Source organism: Triticum urartu, chromosome 3A, assembly GCF_056163025.1.
Source record: "Triticum urartu cultivar PI428250 chromosome 3A, HENAU_Tu73, whole genome shotgun sequence".
Taxonomy (NCBI): domain Eukaryota; kingdom Viridiplantae; phylum Streptophyta; class Magnoliopsida; order Poales; family Poaceae; genus Triticum; species Triticum urartu.
In genome coordinates this window covers 486,195,873-486,208,798 of record NC_141875.1, presented here as the reverse complement: position 1 = coordinate 486,208,798, position 12,926 = coordinate 486,195,873, and the positions used below count along the sequence as shown (strand labels likewise).

Genomic DNA, 12,926 nt, shown 5'->3' with positions numbered 1-12,926 from the left:
TGAGACAATCAAGAGGACAGCTGCTGATCAAAAGAGATCTTGTGGGTATGCTCCACACATTCAGGTGCTCATCAACTACAAGATGGGCATAGGCACTTATTTGTTGGACAAGGAGCACTTACCCTTGAGAACAGAATTTGAGGATAACACGGTTGTGATGAATGAGGATGATCCCACATCAGTGCAAGCACAAGAGAAGAGAGCAAAGGCAAAGGCTGAGAAGGCTGCAAAAATGCCAAGTGTTGAGGAGGCATCTCAAGTTTTTCTGAAGTCAAAACAAGATCAACTTGCATATCTAATTCAAGCAACTTTGAGAATTGAGAAGGGCTTGGCCACCCTGAACAAGAATCATGAGAGCTTGGAGAGGATCATAGAGACCAAATTTTATGATCTTGATCTTAAAGTAACTGAGATGCAGTCAGCTGTTGAGAAGCTCTAGGAGGAAGCAGAGGAGAGGAAAGGGCAGGCTACTACAGATGCTTTTTAGAGAGTACCCAGAGGTCAGAGATCTGCTGTAGTGCCAGTGCCTGACACTAGAGCAACTACTTCAGCACCAGCAGCAACGGCTTCAGTGCCACCTCCAGTTGCCACTCCACCAGCTCCAACAACATCTACGGATGCCTTTATCCTTGGAGTCCTCCTTACATCACCTCCTGAAGATCAAGCCTAGAGAGACGCATAGCACTATGCATTTCAAACTTTTTGGAAACTTGTTGCCAAAGGGAGAGAAATGTATAGATCATAGGCTTCAAGAGAGATACTTGTATGATCATGTGTGCTCGTTGGTTGATACTTTTGTGTGTGCTCGTTTGATACTCTTTATGTCTGTGTGTGAGATACTTGTATGATCATGTGTTTGATCATATTCAACTTTAATGCTTGCTTGGATGATATTTTCTTTGCTATCTCATATATGATCATTCACTTTGCTTGGTGATGAGTGCATGTTTTAATTCCTATCATTTTGAGCGCTCCACCAAGATGTATGTGACATGGAAGAGTAACCCATGATCCTAATCGATTGTGCATTTGAATTCAAACGCAAATTTCAAATAATGCACAAATATAGGGGGAGCTCTTACTTATCACATACTTCTAAAAGCGATGATGTACTTTAAATCTTATTATCATTTGTCGAAGCTTTGATCTATATGTTGTCATAAATTACCAAAAAGGGAGAGATTGAAAGTGCAACTGTCCCTGGGTGGTTTTTGTAATTACTAACAACATATAGCTCATTGAACTAATGCTATTTCAAGATGATCATTTCAGAAAGTTCAATGATTGGCATGGCATGGATTAGGAATCTGGACCCCTCAAAATGCTAAGGACACATATTGGCTCAAGTTCAAGACTCTACATTTTCATTTTAGTGATCCAAGATCACATTGAGTCCATAGGAAAAGCCAATACTATTAAAAGGGGATGAGGTGTTGCTTAATGACTTGCTTGCTCAAAATGCTTAGTGATATGCTCCAAAATCCCTCAACCACTTTCTCATATTCACATATGTCCCAAACCAAAAGTCAAACTCGCCCCTACCGATTTGATCTATCCGGCGCCACCGAGTTCACTTGACATAGCCACTGCCAGAAACCCTAGTCACTTCGGTCTCACCGATAGGGATCTCGGTCTCACCAAGATGGGATTGCAAACTCTCTGTTTCCCTTCGTAACATTTCAGTCCAACCGAGATGAGCGATCGGTCCCACCGAGTTTGCAATGCAAACTCTATGTTTCCCTTTCATAACATCTCGGTCCAACCGAAATGAGCGAATCGGTCCCACCGAGTTTGCCTCACCAACTCTTTATTTGCCAATTACAGAAATCGGTCCTACTAAGTTTATGTGATCGGTCTCACCGAGATTACGTTATGCCCTAACACTAATGAAAGTCCTACCGAGTTGACATGTCGGTCCCACCGAAAATCCTAACATTCACATTTTGAACTAAATTGATCTGACCGAGTTTCATGATTCGGTCCCACCGAGTTTGGTGATTTGTGTGTAACGTTTAGATTTTGTGTGGAGTCTATATATACCCCTCTACCCTTCCTTCATCAGTAAGGAGAGCCATCAGAACGTGCCTACACTTCCAACATACATTTTCTGAGAGAGAACCACCTACTCATGTGTTGAGACCAAGATATTCCAATCCAACCATAAGAATCTTGATCTAGCCTTCCCCAAGTTGCTTTCCACTCAAATCATCTTTTCACAAAATCCAAATATGTGAGAGAGAGTTGAGTGTTGGGGAGACTATCATTTGAAGCACAAGAGCAAGGAGTTCATCATCAGCACACCATCTATTACCTTTTGGAGAGTGGTGTTGATAACCCACAAGTATAGGGGATCGCAACAGTTTTCGACGGTAGAGTATTCAACCCAAATTTATTGATTCGACACAAGGGGAGCCAAAGAATATTCTCAAGTATTAATAGTTGAGTTGTCAATTCAACGACACCTGAAAGACTTCATATATGAAGCAAAGTATTTAGTAGCAAAGTAATATGGAAGTAACAGTAACGGTGGCAAAAGTAACAGTAATGGTTTTGTAGTGATTGTAACAGTGGCAACGGTAAAGTAACTAAGCAAAGATCAATATATGAAAAGCTCGTAGGCATTGGATCAATGATGGATAATTATGTCCGATGCGATTCCTCATGCAACAGTTATAACATAGGGTGACACGGAACTAGCTCCAGTTCATCAATGTAATGTAGGCATGTATTCCGAATATAGTCATACGTGCTTATGGAAAAGAACTTGCATGACATCTTTTGTCCTACCCTCCGGTGGCAACGGGGTCCTATTGGAAACTAAGGGATATTAAGGCCTCCTTTTAATAGAGTACCGGAACAAAACATTAACACTTAATGAATACATGAACTCCTCAAACTACGATTATCACCGGGAGTGGTCCTGATTATTGTGACTTCGGGGTTACCAGATCATAACACATAGTAGGTGACTATTGACTTGCAAAATAGGATCAAGAACTCACATATATTCATGGAAACATAATAGGTTGAGATCTGAAATCATGGCACTCGGGCCCTAGTGACAAGCATTAAGCATAACAAAGTCATAGCAACATTAATCGCAGAACATAATGGATACTAGGGATCAAACCCTAATAAAACTAACTCGATTACATGATAAATCTCATCCAACCCATCACCGTCCAGCAAGCCTACGATGGAATTACTCACGCATGGCGGTGAGCATAATGAAATTGGTGATGGAGGAAGGTTGATGATTACGATGGCAACGGATTCCCCTCTCCGGAGCCCCGAACGGACTCCAGATCAGCCCTCCTGAGAGAGATTAAGGCTTGGCGGCGGCTCCGTATCGTAAAACGCGATGAATCCTTCTCTCTGATTTTTTCTCCCCGAACATGAATATATAGAGTCGGAGTTGAGGTCGGTGGAGCCTCAGGGGGCCCATGAGATAGGGGGGTGCGCCCCAGGGGGTGGGCGCGCCCCCCACCCTTGTGGACAGGGTGTAGGCCCCTGACGTTGATTCTTCGCCAGTATTTTTATATAATCCAAAAATATTTTCCGTGAAGTTTGAGGTCATTCCGAGAACTTTTATTTCTGCACAAAAATAACACCATGGCAATTCTGCTAAAATAGCGTCAGTCCGGGTTAGTTCCATTCAAATCATGCAAGTTAGAGTCCAAAACAAGGTCAAAAGTGTTTGGAAAAGTAGATATGATGGAGACGTATCAACTCCCCCAAGCTTAAACCTTTGCTTGTCCTCAAGCAATCCAGTTGACAAACTGAAAGTGATAAAGAAAAACTTTTACAAACTCTGTTTGATCTTGTTGTTGTAAATATGTAAAGCCAACATTCAAGTTTTCAGCAAAGATTATGAACTAACCATATTCACAATAACATTTAGGTCTCATGTTTACTCATATCAATGGCATAATCAACTAGCGAGCAATAATAATAATAATAAATCTCGGATGACAACACTTTCTCAAAACAATCATAATATGATATAACAAGATGGTATCTTGCTAGCCCTTTCTGAGACCGCAAAACATAAATGCAGAGCACCTCTGAAGATCAAGGACTAACTAAACATTGTAATTCATGGTAAAAGAGATCCAGTCACAGTCATACTCAATGTAAACTAATAGTAATACATGCAAATGTCAGCGGTGCTCTCCAACTGGTGCTGTTTAATAAGAGGGTGATGACTCAACATAAAAGTAAATAGATATGCCCTTCTTAGAGGGAAGCAGGGATTTGTAGAGGTGTCAGAGCTCGATTTTGAAATAGAGATGAATAATATTTTGAGCGGTATACTTTCATTGTGAACATAACAACCGAGAGATCTCGATATCTTCCATGCTACACACATTATAGGCGGTTCCCAAACGGAATGGTGAAGTTTATACTCTCCCTACCACCAACAAACATCAATCCATGGCTTGTCCGAAACAACGGGTGCCTCCAACTAACAACAATCCTGGGGGAGTTTTGTTTGTAATTATTTTAATTTAAGCATGGGACTGGGCATCTCAGTTACCAGCCATTTTCTCGTGAGTAAGGAGCGGAGTCCACTCCTCTTGAGAATAACCCGCCTAGCATGGAAGATATAGACATCCCTAGTTGATAGATGAGCTATTCGAGCATACAAAATAGAATTTCATTTGAAGGTTTAGAGTTTGGCACATACAAATTTACTTGGAACGGCAGGTAGATACCGCATATAGGAAGGTATGGTGGACTCATATGGAATAACTTTTGGGGTTTATGGAAGTGGATGCACAAGCAGTATTCCTGCTTAGTACAAGTGAAGGCTAGAAAGAGTATGGGAAGCGACCAGCTAGAGAGCGACAATAGTCATGAACATGCATTAAAATTAATCAACACTGAGTGCAAGCATGAGTAGGATATAATTCACCATGAACATAAATATCGTGGAGGCTATGTTGATTTTGTTTCAACTACATGTGTGAACATGTGCCAAGTCAAGCCACTCGAATCGTTTAAAGGAGGATACCACCCTATCATACCACATCACAACCATTTTAATAGCATGTTGGCACGCAAGGTAAACCATTATAAACTCCTAGCTAATTAAGCATGGCATGAGCAACTATAATCTCTAATTGTCATTACAAACATGTTTCCTTCATAATAGGCTGAACCAGGAATGACAAACTAATCATATTTACAAAAACAAGATAGGTCGAGTTCATACCAGCTTCTCTCATCTCAATCAGTCCATCATATATCGTCATTATTGCCTTTCACTTGCACAACCGAATGGTGTGGATAATAATAATAGTGCATGTGCATTGGACTAAGCTGGAATCTGCAAGCATTCAATACAAGGGAGAAGACAAGGTAATATGGGATCTTGGTTAGATCAACAATAATGCATATGAGAGCCACTCAACATTTTCATCATGGTCTTCTCCTCTCGACTAAGAAAAGAAAGGAACTAAAACTATTTACACGGGAAAGCTCCCAACAAGCAAAAGAAGAACGAGAAATCTTTTTGGGTTTTCTTTTTAATTACTACTACTACAAGCATGGAAAGTAAACTAGCTAAAAGCTACAACTATTTTTTTGGTTTTTCTTAAGGTTTTTCAAACACACAAGATGAATGCTGGAAAAGAAAATTAACTAGCATGGATAGTACAATGAAAAAGTATGAGCACCGACAACTGGCATGAGTGTGTGAACATGAATGTAATGTCAGTGAGGAATACGTACTCCCCCAAGCTTAGGCTTTTGGCATAAGTTGGTCTATGGCCATGGCTCAAAGCTGCCCTCTCCGGTGTACGGAGGAGTGTCCTCTGGGTGCCACTGGTTGGTAATCTCCTCCGGATCCCACCGATAGACAGATTGACTGTAAGGATCAAGTGGTGGCTCCGACTCAGGCTCTGGAGCTGATGTCAGGCTCCAGTATGCATGAACGGCCTCCGGCAACACGAGGTATGTTCCTGAAAATATGTTAAACAAAGTGGAAGCAGGCAAGGCAATAATCTCTTAGTAGTTTTTATCAAATATCAATCTATATTTAAGCATCTTATTTTTATCCTTAACAATAAAATCATGTGCTACCATACTCTTATAATCTACTCCCTCCGTTCGGAAATACTTGTCCTAGGAATGGTTGTATCTAGACTTGTTTTAGTTCTAGATACAACCATTTCTAAGACAAGTATTTCCGAACCGAGGGAGTAGAAAAATAGGAGGCAGCAACCTTTCCTCTTTCTCATAATGCCTAATAGGTATGTTAAAGTGTGCAGCAAGGCGTGAAGCAAAGATGCCTCCAAAGATGGGACCCTTTGTACGGTTCAGATTTAACCGCTTAGCAACAATAGCGCCTAAACAAAAAGTGGTATCACGAAACAAAGCATGGCACAAAATAACAATATCAGGAGCACTGAGATTTCCACTGTTCCCGCGACCAATTAAGCATCTACTAGCAAATATTGCAAAGTAACGTAGAACATGAAAATGTATGCTAGTAATTTTTGCATCGGAAACTTCCCTCGTTTCCCCTACAACAATCATATCAATAAATCCCTCCACATCATTATGATGTGGTTCCTCTATGCTGCCCGCAAAGGGTATCTTACAGACCCTACAAAACTCATATAGTGACATCTCCTTAACCTCATCATATAAATGAAATTCCACTGAAGGTGGTGATTTTTTAGCATGAAAGTAAACATTTTGCACGAAAACATTAGTGAGGAGGAGATACTGTTCGTGCTGGTCGCGGAGGAAGTAGACGAGGCTTGCACTCTCAGCCAAATAGTAAAAGTCCTCATATATACCGACTACTGTCAAGAACTCATCACAAGGCCATTCGCATGGCCGAACTTCCGCAGTGCGAGGGAGATTATATTTGGGCTTCTTATTCTCTTCACTTTGCTTATCCTTCGAGCTTCGGCTCAAAGAACCCCTCAACAATCTCTTCATCATTTTCTCTCTCTGAAAAATTTCTGAAATTTTTAGTAACTCAAAATAAAAGTGAACCAAACTCAACAAGATTGATAGCAACTACTCCTACAAATGCCTAGAGGCCATATCATGCATTAAAACTACGACATGCAAGCTCAAGAACAGGGTCACCTAAGCAGCAAAAATTGCAATAAATAAAGCACTAGAACAAAAACTAATTGGACCATTGGAGGAGTCACATACCGAAGAGCAATCCCCCAAAGCAGTTTTGTGAATGGAGCTTTGAGCAAGGAGATCGAAAATGGCAGCAAGATGAGCTAGAACTCGGGTTTGAGCTGGTGGATGATTTTTTTTCTGGAGTAAGACGAAGTGTGTGGGTGCAAGAATAAGTGGAGAGGGCCCACGTGGGGTCCACGAGGCAGGGGGCACGCCCTGAACCCTTGTGGCCAGGTGGTGGGCCCCCCAGATGTGTTCTCAGTGCCAATAATTCTTAAATATTCTAGAAAAAAACATATAAAATTTTCAGGACATTTGGAGAACTTTTATTTTCGGGGTATTTTTTATTGCAAGGATAATTCAGAAAACAGACAGAAAATACTATGTTTTCTTTATTTAATCTAAATAACGGAAAGTAAAGGGAGGGTACAGAGAGTTGTGCTTTCTAACTTCATCCATCTCATGCTCATCAAAAGGAATCCACTAACAAGGTTGATCAAGTCTTGTTAACAAACTCTTTTGGAATAACATGAAACCGGAGAATTTTTGAATAACAGTAGGTTACCTCAACGGGGATATGCATGTCCCCAACAATAAGAATATCATATTTCTTCTTGAGAGTAGGAAGAGGGAATTCAAAACCTCCAATAGTAATCGTTGAAGTTTTACCAATAGAATTGATACTGTGGACTTGAGGTTGTTTCCTCGGAAAGTGTACCATATGCTCATTACCATTAACATGAAAAGTGACATTTCCTTTATTGCAATCAATAACAGCCCCTGCAGTATTCAAAAAGGGTCTACCAAGAATAATAGACATACTATCGTCCTCGGGAATATCAAGAATAACAAAGTCTGTTAAAATAGTAACGTTTGCAACCACAACAGGCACATCCTCACAAATACCGACAGGTATAGCAGTTGATTTATCAGCCATTTGCAAAGATATTTCAGTAGATGTCAACTTATTCAAATCAAGTCTATGATATAAAGAGAGAGGCATAACACTAACACCGGCTCCAAGATCACATAAAGCAGTTTTATCATAGTCTCTTTTAATGGAGCATGGTATAGTTGGTACTCCTGGATCTCCAAGTTTCTTGGGTATTCCACCTTTAAAAGTATAATTAGCAAGCATGGTGGAAATTTCATCTTCCAGTATCTTTCTTTTATTTGTGACAATATCTTTCATGCACTTAGCATAAGGATTCATTTTAAGAATATCAGTCAAACGCATACGCAAAAAGATAGGTCTGATCATTTCAGCAAAGCGCTCAAAATCCTCATCATCCTTTTTATTGGATGGTTTAGGAGGAAAAGGCATGGGTTTCTGAACCCATGGTTCTCTTTCTTTACCGTGATTCCTAGCAACGAAGTCTCTCTTATCATAACGTTGATTCTTTGATTGTGGGTTATCAAGATCAATAGCAAGTTCAATCTCTACATCATTGTTATTGCTAGGTTGAGCATCAACATGAACATCATCATTAGCATTATCACTATCACTAGGTTCATGTTCATTACCAGATTGTGTTTCAGCATCAGAAATAGAAATATCATTGGGATTCTCAAGTGTGTCAACAACAGGTTCACTAGAAGCATGCAAAGTCCTATAAGTTTTCTTTTTTCTTCTTCTTAGAAGAACTAGGTGCATCAACATTAGTTCTCTGAGAATCTTGCTCAATTCTCTTAGGGTGGCCCTCAGGATACAAAAGTTCCTGAGTCATTTTACCCCCTCTAGTCACAACTCTAACAGCATTATCATTTTTCTTATTATTTAATTCATTGAGCAAATCATTCTGAGCTTTAGGTACTTGTTCTACTTGAGTGGTAACCATAGAAGCATGTTTACTAATAAGTTTAAGTTCACCTTTAACTCTAGACATATAACCACTCAAGTGTTCAATCATATAAGCATTACGTTTCAATTGTCTGCCAACATAAGCATTGCAGTTTTCTTGTTTAATAATAAAAATATCAAACTCATCTAAGCATTGGCTAGCAGACTTATTAAGTGGAATATCACCATCATCAAATATATAGAGAGAATTTACCTTTACTACCTGTGTCGGGTTATCAAGACCATGTATTTCTTCAATAGGTGGTAAATTCTTAACATCTTCAGCTTTAATACCCTTTTCTTTCATAGATTTCTTTGCCTCTTGCATATCTTCAGGACTGGGAAATAGAATACCCCTTTTCTTCGGAGTTGGCTTAGGAGTTGGTTCAGGAAGTGTCCAATCATTTTCATTACTCAACATATTATTCAATAGCAATTCAGCTTGATCAACAGTTCTTTCCCAGAAAACACAACCAGCACTACTATCCAAGTGGTCTCTGGAAGTATCGGTTAGTCCATTATAAAATATATCAAGTATTTCATTTTTCTTGAGAGGATGATCAGGCAAAGCATTAAGTAATCGGAGAAGCCTCCCCCAAGCTTGTGGGAGACTCTCTTCTTCAATTTGCACAAAAGTATATATATCCCTTAAAGTAGCTTGTTTCTTATGAGCAGGGAAATATTTAGCAGAGAAGTAATAAATCATATCCTGGGGACTACGCACACAACCAGGATCAGGAGAATTAAACCATATCTTAGCATCACCCTTTAATGAGAACGGAAACAACTTAAGGATAAAGTAATAGCGAGTTTTCTCATAATTAGTGAACATGGTGGCTATATCATTTAATTTAGTAAGATGTGCCACAACAGTTTCAGATTCATAGCCATAAAAAGGATTAGATTCAACCAAAGTAATTAACTCAGGATCGACAGAGAAATCACAATCCTTATCGGAAATACAGATAGGTGAAGTAGCAAAAGCAGGGTCATGTTTCATTCTAGCATTCAAAGACTTTTCTTTCAGCTTAGCTAACAGTTTCTTAAGATCATATATATCATTGCAAGCTAAAAAGTCCCTAGCAGTTTCTTCATCCATAACATAACCCTCAGGCCCAAGAGGCAATTCATATCTAGGGGGAGAATCTTCATCACCACTTTCATCAATATTATCATTTTCAATAATTTCATTCTCTCTAACCCTAGCAAGTTGTTCATCAATAAATTCACCTAGTGACACAATATTATCAAGCATAGAAGTAGTTTCATCATAAGCATCATGCAAAGCAGAAGTGGCATCAACAATAACATGCGACATATCAGAATGAATAGCATGAGTAGGTGTCACAAGTTTACTCAAAACAGAAGGTGAATCAAGTGCAGAGCTAGATGGCAGTTCCTTACCTCCCCTCGTAGTTTAGGGGAAAATCTTGGTTATTTCATCTTTCAAGTTCCTCATAGTGATCAACAGATATAAATCCCAGGTGACTCAAAGAATAGAGCTATGCTCCCCGGCAACAGCACCAGAAAATAGTCTTGATAACCCACAAGTATAGGGGATTGCAACAGTTTTCGAGGGTAGAGTATTCAACCCAAATTTATTGATTCGACACAAGGGGAGCCAAAGAATATTCTCAAGTATTAACAGTTGAGTTGTCAATTCAACCACACCTGAAAGACTTAATATCTGCAGCAAAGTATTTAGTAGCAAAGTAATATGGAAGTAACGGTAACGGTGGCAAAAGTAACAGTATTGGTTTTGTAGTGATTGTAACAGTGGCAATGGTAAAGTAACTAAGCAAAGATCAATATATGAAAACCTCGTAGGCATTGGATCAGTTATGGATAATTATATCGGATGTGATTCCTCATGCAACAGTTATAACATAGGGTGACACAGAACTAGATCCAGTTCATCAATGTAATGTAGGCATGTATTCCGAATATAGTCATACGTGCTTATGGAAAAGAACTTGCATGACATCTTTTGTCCTACCCTCCTGTGGCAGCAGGGTCCTATTGGAAACTAAGGGATATTAGGGCCTCCTTTTAATAGAGTACCAGAACAAAGCATTAACACTTAGTGAATACATTAACTCCTCAAACTACGATCATCACAGGGAGTGGTCCCGATTATTGTCACTTCGGGGTTACCGGATCATAACACATAGTAGGTGACTATTGACTTGCAAAATAGGATCAAGAACTCACATATATTCATGGAAACATAATAGGTTCAGATCTGAAATCATGGCACTCAGGCCCTAGTGACAAGCATTAAGCATAGCAAAGTCATAGCAACATCAGTCTTAGAACATAATGGATACTAGGGATCAAAACCTAACAAAACTAACTCGATTACATGATAAATCTCATCCAACCCATCACCGTCCAGCAAGCCAACGTTGGAATTACTCACGCGCAGCAGTGAGCATCATGAAATTGGTGATGGAGGAAGGTTGATGATGACGATGGCGACGGTAGGATCGAAAGTATGTCTAGAGGGGGGGGTGATTAGACTACTTGACCAAATAAAAACTTAACCTTTTCCCAATTTTAGTTCTTGGCAGATTTTAGCTATTATAGGACAAGTCAAGCAATCATCACACAATTCAAGCAAGCATGCAAAGAGTATATTGGCAGCGGAAAGTAAAGCATGCAACTTGCAAGAATGTAAAGGGAAGGGTTTGGAGAATTCAAACGCAATTGGAGACACGGATGTTTTTCCCGTGGTTCGGATAGGTGGTGCTATCCTACATCCACGTTGATGGAGACTTCAACCCACAAAGGGTAACGGTTGCGCGAGTCCACGGAGGGCTCCACCCACAAAGGGTAATGGTTGCGCGAGTCCACGAAGGGCTCCACCCACAAAGGGTCCATGAAGAAGCAACCACCCACAAAGGGTCCACGAAGAAGCAACCTTGTCTATCCCACCATGGCCATCGCCCACAAAGGACTTGCCTCACTAGCGGTAGATCTTCACGAAGTAGGCGATCTCCTTGCCCTTACAAACTCCTTGGTTCAACTCCACAATCTTGTCGGAGGCTCCCAAGTAACACCTAGCCAATCTAGGAGACACCACTCTCCAAGAAGTAACAAATGGTGTGTAGGTAATGAACTCCTTGCTCTTGTGCTTCAAATGATAGTCTCCCCAACACTCAATTCTCTCTCATAGGATTTGGATTTTGTGGAAAGAAGATTTGAGTGGAAAGCAACTTGGGAAGGCTAGAGATCAAGATTCATATGGTAGGAATGGAATATCTTGGTCTCAACACATGAGTAGGTGGTTCTCTCTCAGAACATATGAGTTGGAATTGTGTATGTGTTCTGATGGCTCTCCCCACGAATGAAGAGGAGGTGGAGGGGTATATATAGCCTCCACACAAAATCCAACCGTTACACACAGTTTTCCAATCTCGGTGGGACCGAATCAACAAACTCGGTCGGACCAAAAATGTAAACCTAGTAACCGTTAGAGATTTTCGGTGGGACTAACATGCAACTCGGTAGGACCGATATGGTTAGGGTTTGGGCATAACGTAATCTCGGTGAGACCGATTACACAAACTCGGTGGGACCGAATTTGGTAAGTAGCTAACCATGGAGTTGGTCAGGCAAACTCGGTGGGACCGATTTGCTCTTTCGGTGAGACCGAAAAGTTACAAAAAGGAAACACTGAATTTACATTGCAATCTCGGTGGGACCGATTCGCTCTTTCGGTGAGACCGAAAAGTTACGGAAGGGAAACAGAGAGTTTGCAATCCCATCTCGGTGAGACCGAGATCCCTATCGGTAGAACCGAATTGCTAGGGTTTGGCAGTGGCTTATGACAAGTGAAACTCGGTGGCGCCGGATAGAAAGAATCGGTATGACCGAGTTTGGCTTAGGGTTTAGGTCATATGTGGATATGGGAAAGTAGTTGAGGGTTTTGGAGCAT

General features: G+C 40.4%; 1 pseudogene; it reads right to left on the bottom strand.

The window, feature by feature from the left end:
• Window positions 1-501: 501 nt before the first annotated feature.
• Window positions 502-10,448, bottom strand: LOC147980212 (uncharacterized; annotated as a pseudogene).
• Window positions 10,449-12,926: the final 2,478 nt, after the last annotated feature.